Source organism: Galeopterus variegatus, unplaced genomic scaffold (genome assembly GCF_000696425.1).
Source record: "Galeopterus variegatus unplaced genomic scaffold, G_variegatus-3.0.2 Scaffold4182, whole genome shotgun sequence".
Classification (NCBI taxonomy): domain Eukaryota; kingdom Metazoa; phylum Chordata; class Mammalia; order Dermoptera; family Cynocephalidae; genus Galeopterus; species Galeopterus variegatus.
In genome coordinates, this window is record NW_007730293.1 from 14,842 (window position 1) to 23,485 (window position 8,644).

The 8,644-nt window shown below is 51.9% G+C and overlaps 1 pseudogene; it reads left to right on the forward strand.

Moving 5' to 3' along the window:
• The window catches only part of LOC103602526, a 19,605-nt pseudogene extending 13,124 nt beyond the window's left edge, over positions 1-6,481 (forward strand).
• The last annotated feature ends 2,163 nt before the right edge of the window (positions 6,482-8,644 follow it).

An 8,644-nucleotide genomic window follows, 5' to 3' on the forward strand; every position in this document is an offset into this window, starting at 1 on the left:
GCGCCACCACGCTCCCAAGCGGCGCACTGTAGCAGTGCGCCACCGGGCCAGCCCCTGATGTTATTTATTAATTATCAAAGTAACATATATTCACTATAGAAAATTTGAAAAACACGTAAAAGCAAAAATAAAATATAATAAACATCACCTGTAATTTCACCAGCTATAAATGTCCACTTCTTACATGCTGGAATATTTTCAGGCCTCTCTATGCCTCTATACTTTGAAAACAAGCAAACAAATGAAGTGCATTATATTAAGCACTGTTTTGATACTTGCTAAGCTGAGGTAGCTCTGTGTGATACTATTTCCCCAAGCCTTTAAGTATTCCTCATGTTTTCTATCAGTCACCTAGAGCAAAATCAGACAACACCCCCCCATCTAGTTAACTGATCCTCTATTGTTGGGCACTGGGGCTGCTTCTAATTTTTCATTATTTTGCACAGGACTCCGCAGCCACTCTTGCAGCTGTATCTTTGTGATCTTCCTCAGAGCCAGATTAAGATGTTAGATGCCTCTGAGCACTGGAAATATTGGGCACGCTGCTCCCTGCCTCCCAAGATGCTCTAGGAAATACAAGTTGTAAAATAACTGTAAGGACATCTGGCAAAGTTCCAGTTTTCCCCTGAGGCATTAACACTGTCTTGAAGTCTTACATTAATTTTTTTTTGCTCATTTGGGGGTGGTCCTGCTGTACTAGAACCCCAAGCACATGCTAGGTCTTCCTAATGTCACTGTACAGCTATGACTATTATCTTTGGGTAATCTTCAGGAGGAGAAATACCAAGGTCAAGGGTTCTTCAAGTGTAGGGATTTCTGGTCCATTGCATCTGTCCTCATCCACCACAGAATCTGTCACCTGTCACACACCTGCACTTAGTAACCCTCTGTTCAATAGTGGGTTATTGCCAAATGCCCCCACCCTCTTTGTCCCCACATAGGCCATACAACTGTAATGGTATATGATTAGGCAATGGATAAACATGGGGTATGACTCTCTTGGAAGCAGATGCCCTAGGCCCTAGGTGTGCCTGAGCCCAGAGGATCTGGGACAAGGGCAGAACGGACCTGTTCCTGTGGGATTGGAGGGCCCTGCTCAGACAGCCCTGAGCTGCAGGGTTGGCAGCACCAGCACCACAGCCAAGGGAGTGGGGGCGGCACAATCCGAGGCCGAACTGGCCTGCCCACTGTGGCCGTGCAGCCGGAGCCACCTCCTCTCCTGTCTGGACTTCGCTTCCTCATTTAGAAAACAGGCACAATAAAACATGCGATACCTTTTTTTGTGGCTTCCACTGCCCCTGGGACTGCAACTGCTCCTGTGACTGCGCGGGGGGCACCAGGCTCTATTGAGAAACACAACCAGACACCTCTGCATGGTGGCCGGGCCCATCACAAGCGGGTGCTGACCTACTCTCCCAGCCTCATCTCTGCACGTCCTTCACAGGAGCCCTGCCCTGGGCTGACCGCACAGACCTCTCTCCATTCCTTCACAAGCCCATGTCTGGCCGTTCTTCTCTCCCAGGTTCCCTCACCTTCGGGCTGCCTGTTGAAATCCCAGTCAGACTTGCACATCACCCCTGCTCTGTGGAGCCTTCCCGAAGGCCCTCCTTTCCAGGCACCTGGCTTGTGTTTCTGCTGTGGCTCCTGTTTCACCAACCCTGGTGAGTATGCAGGTATGTCCCTCACCGGACTGTGACCTCTTTGAGAGCAGCAGCCATGGCTGGGTTCCCTGGCAGACCACAGCACAGAGCTCGGTGCAAGAATGAACAAGAATGATGGGGAGGGGGCGTATTGGGGCTGGTTATTGTCTGTTGTTTTTCCAAACTGGTCCCAGTGACACTGCAAAGCCAGAAGCACAGAAATGCACTGGGACTGGAAACTTAGGGGTCAGGGGATTCCTCGCCACTGTGACCGCACTCATGGTGGAAATGAGCAGAATTCCCAGAAGAGGGAGCAAAGCCATGACCAGGCACTTCCCAGCACCAAGCCCCTCCCTTTCCCTCTGAGCACTCTACCTGTTTCCCCTCAGAACAGACCTTTCCTTCATGTGAACTTGGCCTTCTCGTCCCGACAGCAGTGTCTCTGCCCATTCAGCCACCCCCGCCCACTTGAGACTGACTTCCCCTGCCACGCTGCCCACCTGATGCCAGCCCACCCAGCATCTAGCACAGCACATAACTCGGGAAGGAGTCCTTTAAAGGCAGCTGCCATGCCCTCTCCTGAGATTGCGTCCTCCTGCAGCCCCTCAGAGCAGCCAGCCTTTGTGCCACACTTGTGTAATTGTTATCAATGAATTCATCATATTACAAGTTTGGACTTTTTAAAATTTTTCTCCAAGGAGTGCATGTTTGATGGTAAAAGCAGGATTGGACAGAGGTGGACGTTATACTGTGATGCAGGCCAAACCAAGCCTTGGCCAACCATTGGGGAGCTCTGGACCAAAAAGGCTGAGCTCTACACCCTGTTCTGGCTGTCCTGGCAAGAACATGACTTCGGATTGGGTGGCTCTCTGCAGCTGAGGCCGCCCTGAGGAAGCAGACAGCTGGAGCTCTCTCCTGGCCACACTCCCCATAGCAAGTCCTTCCTTGGAGGGGAGTCTGGGCGGAACATCTCCATGTCCACCACAGACAGGAAAGGAAAATTTTAAAACAATCACAGAACAATATTAACACTCAGTTCAGGGATTGATAAACTGGTTCCAAGACAAATCTAGCCCACTGCCCGTTTTTGTAAATAAAGTTTTATTAGGATACAGTCATGCTCATTCTTTCCGGTGTACGTCTGTTTCCTTTGGCTACTTTGGCACTACAAAGGCAAAGGGGAATAGTTTTGACAGAGACCGTACAGCTCACGAAGACTAAAATACTCACAAACTGGCCCTTTACAGACAAAGCGTCCGACCCCTGCTCTAGCTGACCCTTTTTGGGACAGAAGCCTAGCTCACAGTGTCTTCTTCGTGGATTCACACCACACACACCCACAGGCATGCACGCATTCACAGGAATTTGAAACCAAGCATCAGATACACTTCTGGCCTTGCTTGATGAGAAAGACCATGACTCCTCCTGCCCAGGTCTCCATAGCTGTCCTGATTTCAACCCTTCCTGATGTCCTACTCTCAGCTCTGTCCTATTCCCTGAATGAACTTGAGCCAGAAAGGCAGAGTAAATGCACAGAAATTTACTCTCTAGCAAATGGCATGCTAAACTGCCCTCATAGGGCTGCTGAGAGGATGGAGTGGGAGGATACATGCAGAGTGCCCAGCATGGCCCCTGGCACACATTAGGAACTAAAGCTGAGGGAGCATTAGAAGTAGCAGCAGCGATAATAGCAGTAGTTGTAATAGTCACAATGATATTATTGCTTTCAGGCATTGCCAGTGACCTGCTGATCTTCCCTGTCTGGGACTCCCACTAACACCTCCAGGTCTACATGTAATAAACTTACCCTATTAAATCTCTGTCTGTGGTAGCCAGCCTCCAAAGTGGCCCCCAGGATCCTAGCCTCCTGGTATTCCTACCCTGCATGGTCTCCTCCTGTGCTGAATCAGAGCTGGTCTGTAAGACCAACTGAGCACGGGGGAGGTCTCCTAGCTCTCCCAAGGAAGCCAGCTGCCATGTCATGAGGACACTCAAGCAGCTCTGCGGAGAGGCCCATGTGGGAAAACCTGAGGCCTCCCGCCAACATCCAGCACTGCCTTGTCAGTCAGGAGTGAGCCGCCTTGGAAGCAGATCTTCCAGCCTCGGTCAAGCTTTCAGATGACTGCAGCCTCAGCCAACATTTTGATTAACTTCATGAAAGACCCCAAGCCAGGACCACAGAGCTAAGCTGCTCCCAAATTTCTAACTCACAGAAACTGGGAACGACATTAAATGTTGATGGTTGCTTTTTAAGCCATTATGTTTTGGAGTAATTTGTCACAGCAAACTAAAACACTATACAAACCTGTTTGTCCTCACATGTCCTTGTTTCAGGGAATCCCACTCTCTTCCCCCCCAATCCTGAGATCTCAATTATCCCTGAGCCTGCTTTTATCTTTGCTGTGTCCGATCTGCTGCCAGGACCCCAAGGGGTCTCTTGCATTCAACTCTGTTCTCTGGTCCCTATTTCCACCAGCCTGGGAGTGATAACAGCCCTTTACTGAGTCCTCACCATCTGACAAAGTGCCTACCACATGCCCTGCTCTTGGTGCAGAGTTTGACTACTCACAGAATAGCCATGACAGCTGGGTGAAATAGGTTTGTTGTCCGCATTTTATAGTGGAAGTACCTGAGACTCTGCGAAGTTCAGTAACTTGTCTGAGTCCTCCCAGCAGGTTAATTAGGGAATCAAATTATAATACAGGTTTGCCCCAAAGCCCATGCTCTTTCCCCAGAGGGCACTGCCACAGATCAGCTCCACCTAAAACACAGATCTGACCATCTCCACTACCGTGCTCAAAAGTGGCCAACAACCCTCAGCCCAGTGCCCCCACCCTGTCCATCCTTCTCAGCTCAGCTCGGCAGTCTCCTCCTCGTGAAGCCACCTGACCCCTCTCATTGAACTCTCAAAAACTCTTTTCTCCTGGCACTTACCTGGTGCTCTTGGTTTAGAGATGGTGGTGTACACACTCAATCTCCCACAGTAGACAGTGGGGTCCTTAAAGGACAGACTGTCCAAGGACCACCTGATGCACCCAGACCCATGAGAAGGGATTTGTGTATGTGGGTGGACTGCCGCATAATAAATAACTGTCTATGAGTGAATATGCACAGAAATCAATGTTTCAATGAATCAATAATGAAAAGGTCTCAAAACGTGTGACTTAAGTCACGAATGGATGGTTGACTGAATAGGTCATTTCCTAGTTTTAGTGTCTTGATACTGTAAATATGTCTTTGCCAACGGCAAAATATTTTATTACATATATAATCAGTAATATTCAAAATATTTAACAACCAGCACAGCATGAGTACCAACCAATCAGGAGAGGCGCCCCCATACTCGTAGGGCTGGGTCAGGTCGGGCGCCCCCTGTTGGGCCCCTTCAGTGATGACTCCTGGGGAGGTTGGGGGCGTGTCCCAGGGAAGGACCAAAATGGTCGGGGGGAGGGGCACTTGAGAAGCACAGACGTTTACCGGCTTTGCGGAGGTCGATGCAGGCCTGCCCAACGGAGTTTTCTGAGCACACCCACGGCTAGCCCTGGGTGAAGCAGGTACTGCCCTTGTCCCATGTTACGGTGAGGCCACTGAGGCACAGGAGGTCACACAGCGAGTGAGTGGCGTTACCAGAGCCTGGCCCAGGCCTGCCATAGACTCCAAAGGTCGTCCCGGGGACACCGCGCTGTGCGGCCTCTCCGCGCAGAGCGCGGCCAACAGCACAGGCCCGCGGTCCGCCTGCGCGCGGTGGCCGCGCGGTGCCTGCGCCCGGTGCTGGGCGGGGCCTGCAGCGGGCGCGATGTGTCCGGGCCCGGGATTGGTTGAGGCTCTGGCGCTAACGAGGCGTGGCCTGAGACAAGGCCCTCCCCAGATTCCTTTTTTCTGGAGCAGGGATGCTCTTCCCGTCCTGAAGTGGGACGGTCACAGGACAGAGAGTGCCCGTCAAGTATCCACTTGGCACCTTGGCCGCGCCCTGGATGGCGTTTTCCCAGGCGCAGGAGCCTTTGGAAGGACAAGCCTCATGCGACTCTTCACCTGTCCACTGACCAGCTGTGGGACTTCGGACAAGATGTCACCTTTCTGAGCTCATTTTCGTCTACAAAATGGGGTGATGATGACATGCATGGTCTTGTAGGCCTGGTGTGTGAATTAAAGAAACAACCTGTACGCAGGAATCCGGACATTTACTGTCATTTAAACTGTTGAAAGTCCTGGACAATGCGGAAAGACCGAGAGTGACAGATACCAGTGGACAATTGCGCCTCTCTGCCCCCGGGGGGGGGGGGCAGCTTGGCCGGGTCCCGCCACCCTGGGCTCACCCCCTGCCCCACAGCCTCCCCTACCACTCCAAGATCTGCAGAAGGTCGAATCATTTCTCCTTCCCTTTCGCTTTTAATCACAAAATAATTTTGGTGCCCAGAAGCCTTCCTGTCGGAGGAACATTTGTGCGGGATGATATCAGCCTAATTAAGCGCTTCAGCTTTGGGGCTTGAATTTTTTCCCCAGATCCCGGCGCTCCCTGCCAAGCAGCCCTGGCCGCCTGGCCGGCCGGCTACCTGCACATGCGGGTTCTGGAGCCTTCGGCGCCCGCGCCCCCCTGCCCCCGCGCCGTGATTGATATCTTGATGAGGCGCCAGGAGCTGGCGGACCAGGTGTTACCTCGGCGCGGGCTGGAGGCGGCGCGCTCTGCGAAGCCGGCCCTGGAAGGCGCAGGCATGTTCCGCGGCAGCAATGAGCCTTTGTTTGCCTTGGCAGCGCCGCGGCCTCCCTGGGGCCGGCCCCATAAAGGGTTTCTGTTCGGGCTGGAGGACTCATTGTCGAAAAATTGTCCCTCGAAAAATTAGCATGGTACAGTGGAGAAAGCGGAACGCCCGGCAAATGACAGCTGCTGGCCCCAGACAAGGGCCAGAAAGCGGAGTTTTGCGGGGTGCCCGCTCCCAGAGGCAACCCTCACTCCAGGCCTGGAGTGGGCCCGAGGGGTGGCCGCAGGGGCCGGCAGGGCAAGGGCTGGCAGGGGCCAGATGGAGAGCTCAGTTGAGATTGGGGTCGAAGGCTTGTCTTCCCTAAAAGTTGGAGCATCTCACAGGGGCCAGGAGGTCCAGTCTTTGGTGTGGGGTGTCAGAGCTGAGCCAGTGTCAGGCTCAAGAGAGGCATCTGGCTTGAGAAGGGGGATGAGGTGCAGGGAGGAGGGGAGAGAGAGAGAGAGAGAGAGAGAGAGAGAGAGAGAGAGAGAGAGAGAGAGAGAGAGAGAGAGAGAGAGAGAGAGAGAGAGAGAGAGAGAGAGAGAGAGAGAGAGAGAGAGAGAGAGAGAGAGAGAGAGAGAGAGAGAGAGAGAGAGAGAGAGAGAGAGAGAGAGAGAGAGAGAGAGAGAGAGAGAGAGAGCCTAAAGGTTATGTGGTTAATTGAACATCAACAGCCACAGATACGATTATGCCCTTTTGTGTCTTTCTCCCAGTGTGTTGATGGAAAAGTAACTAGATTAAAAGCGCCGGGAGCCCGGGTTGGAGGGGCCAGGCAGTGGGGGGAGATCCCTTCTGAATGCCGACCCAGGGCTCCCGCAGTCCCAGTAAGGAGGGAAAACAGTCAATTAGAAAGGAGAGAAAAGATGGAGCGAGCTGTGGTTTGGCATTTGCATAAAGGCTGGGGCCCAAGACTGCCACCCTTCATGAAAGGGCAGGGATTCCCAGGGGAGAGGCTGGGGTGTCATGGGGGTGAGGCACATGGTAACTGTTGAAAGTCTCAGTCCAAAGCCTGTGTGTACACATCGTATGTGAGGCAGGGGTAAGGGTGACTGGATCTGTGTATGGGACACAAGTGTGTATATGGATGTGCTTATTGACGTGTGTATATCCTTATTACATCCATGAAGTTGTGGGTATCTTCATACATCCACATTTCAAGAGGGTTGTACCTGTGTGGTTTGCATTGACCTAACTCTCTCTTACTGTGACCACATGTGCAGATCTTTATAGAGTGCACCTGGGCACCTCTGAAGGGCTCTAGGATCATTCTGGATCATTCTGGATCAAGGGGACATGGATCTGACTCGATCCCGCCAGCATGGGAAGGCCAGGGCCTCAAGATTCCCTCTGGCTCTAAGGATCCTGAAGCTGGAACTGGCGCCTGGGCTCACTGGGCTTCAGAGCTGCCTGGAAAATTTTCCTTATTCTTCCAGCCCACTATTTCCATGAATCCTTCTGACCCCCCAGCCCAGCCCCTGCCAAACAACCTCTTCCCTGAACAGGCATGTTTTAGGCTGAGAGGAAAGAGGACAAGCAGATCTGGAATCAGACTGATCCATTTCAAATGCCAGCTCTAGCTTTGTGACCTTGAGCACATGACTACCCTCTTTTAGCATCACAGAAAGATAATCAGATCAATTATAGGACTATTCAAGGAATTCAATGAGATCCCATATAAAAGTAGGAGGGAGTCCATACACCCCAGGTTGAGACTGTGGCCGCAGTATAATTATTCATAGTGCCCTGCACTCTCAAAAATGTCCCACTTTGAATTATAAATTATATGGCTACCCCATATAAGCGGGGCCACAATAAATATTGTTTCCTGCTCTTCCTCTTTGTTGAACCTCCTCTGATTATTAAATCTCTTCCCTGATCCTTACCACACCATTGGACTAGTTAATGCGCAACAGACCCTTGGTGGCATGACTGCTGCCCAGGAACACAGATGCCTCAGGGACTCTGGGTGCCGCTGACTGCCCTCTGCCCACTGGGTCCAGAGCAGGGCAGTACATAGAAAAGAGAAATAAGACTACAACACCACTGTGAACATGACTACTACTGCAAAACAACAGGGTAGGGTCATGTGTACGTGCCCACTGTCCACGGGAATCATTCCTTCATACGGATAAGACCTCCCTCCTTGATTGCAAGTGTGACTCCCTGCCCTTGCAAGCCTGAGACTTTCTTCTTTCCCTGACTGCCCAGATCCAACCTCAGTCATCATTTCACCATAAACACAGCTCTCATCAATGTTGCAGAGGG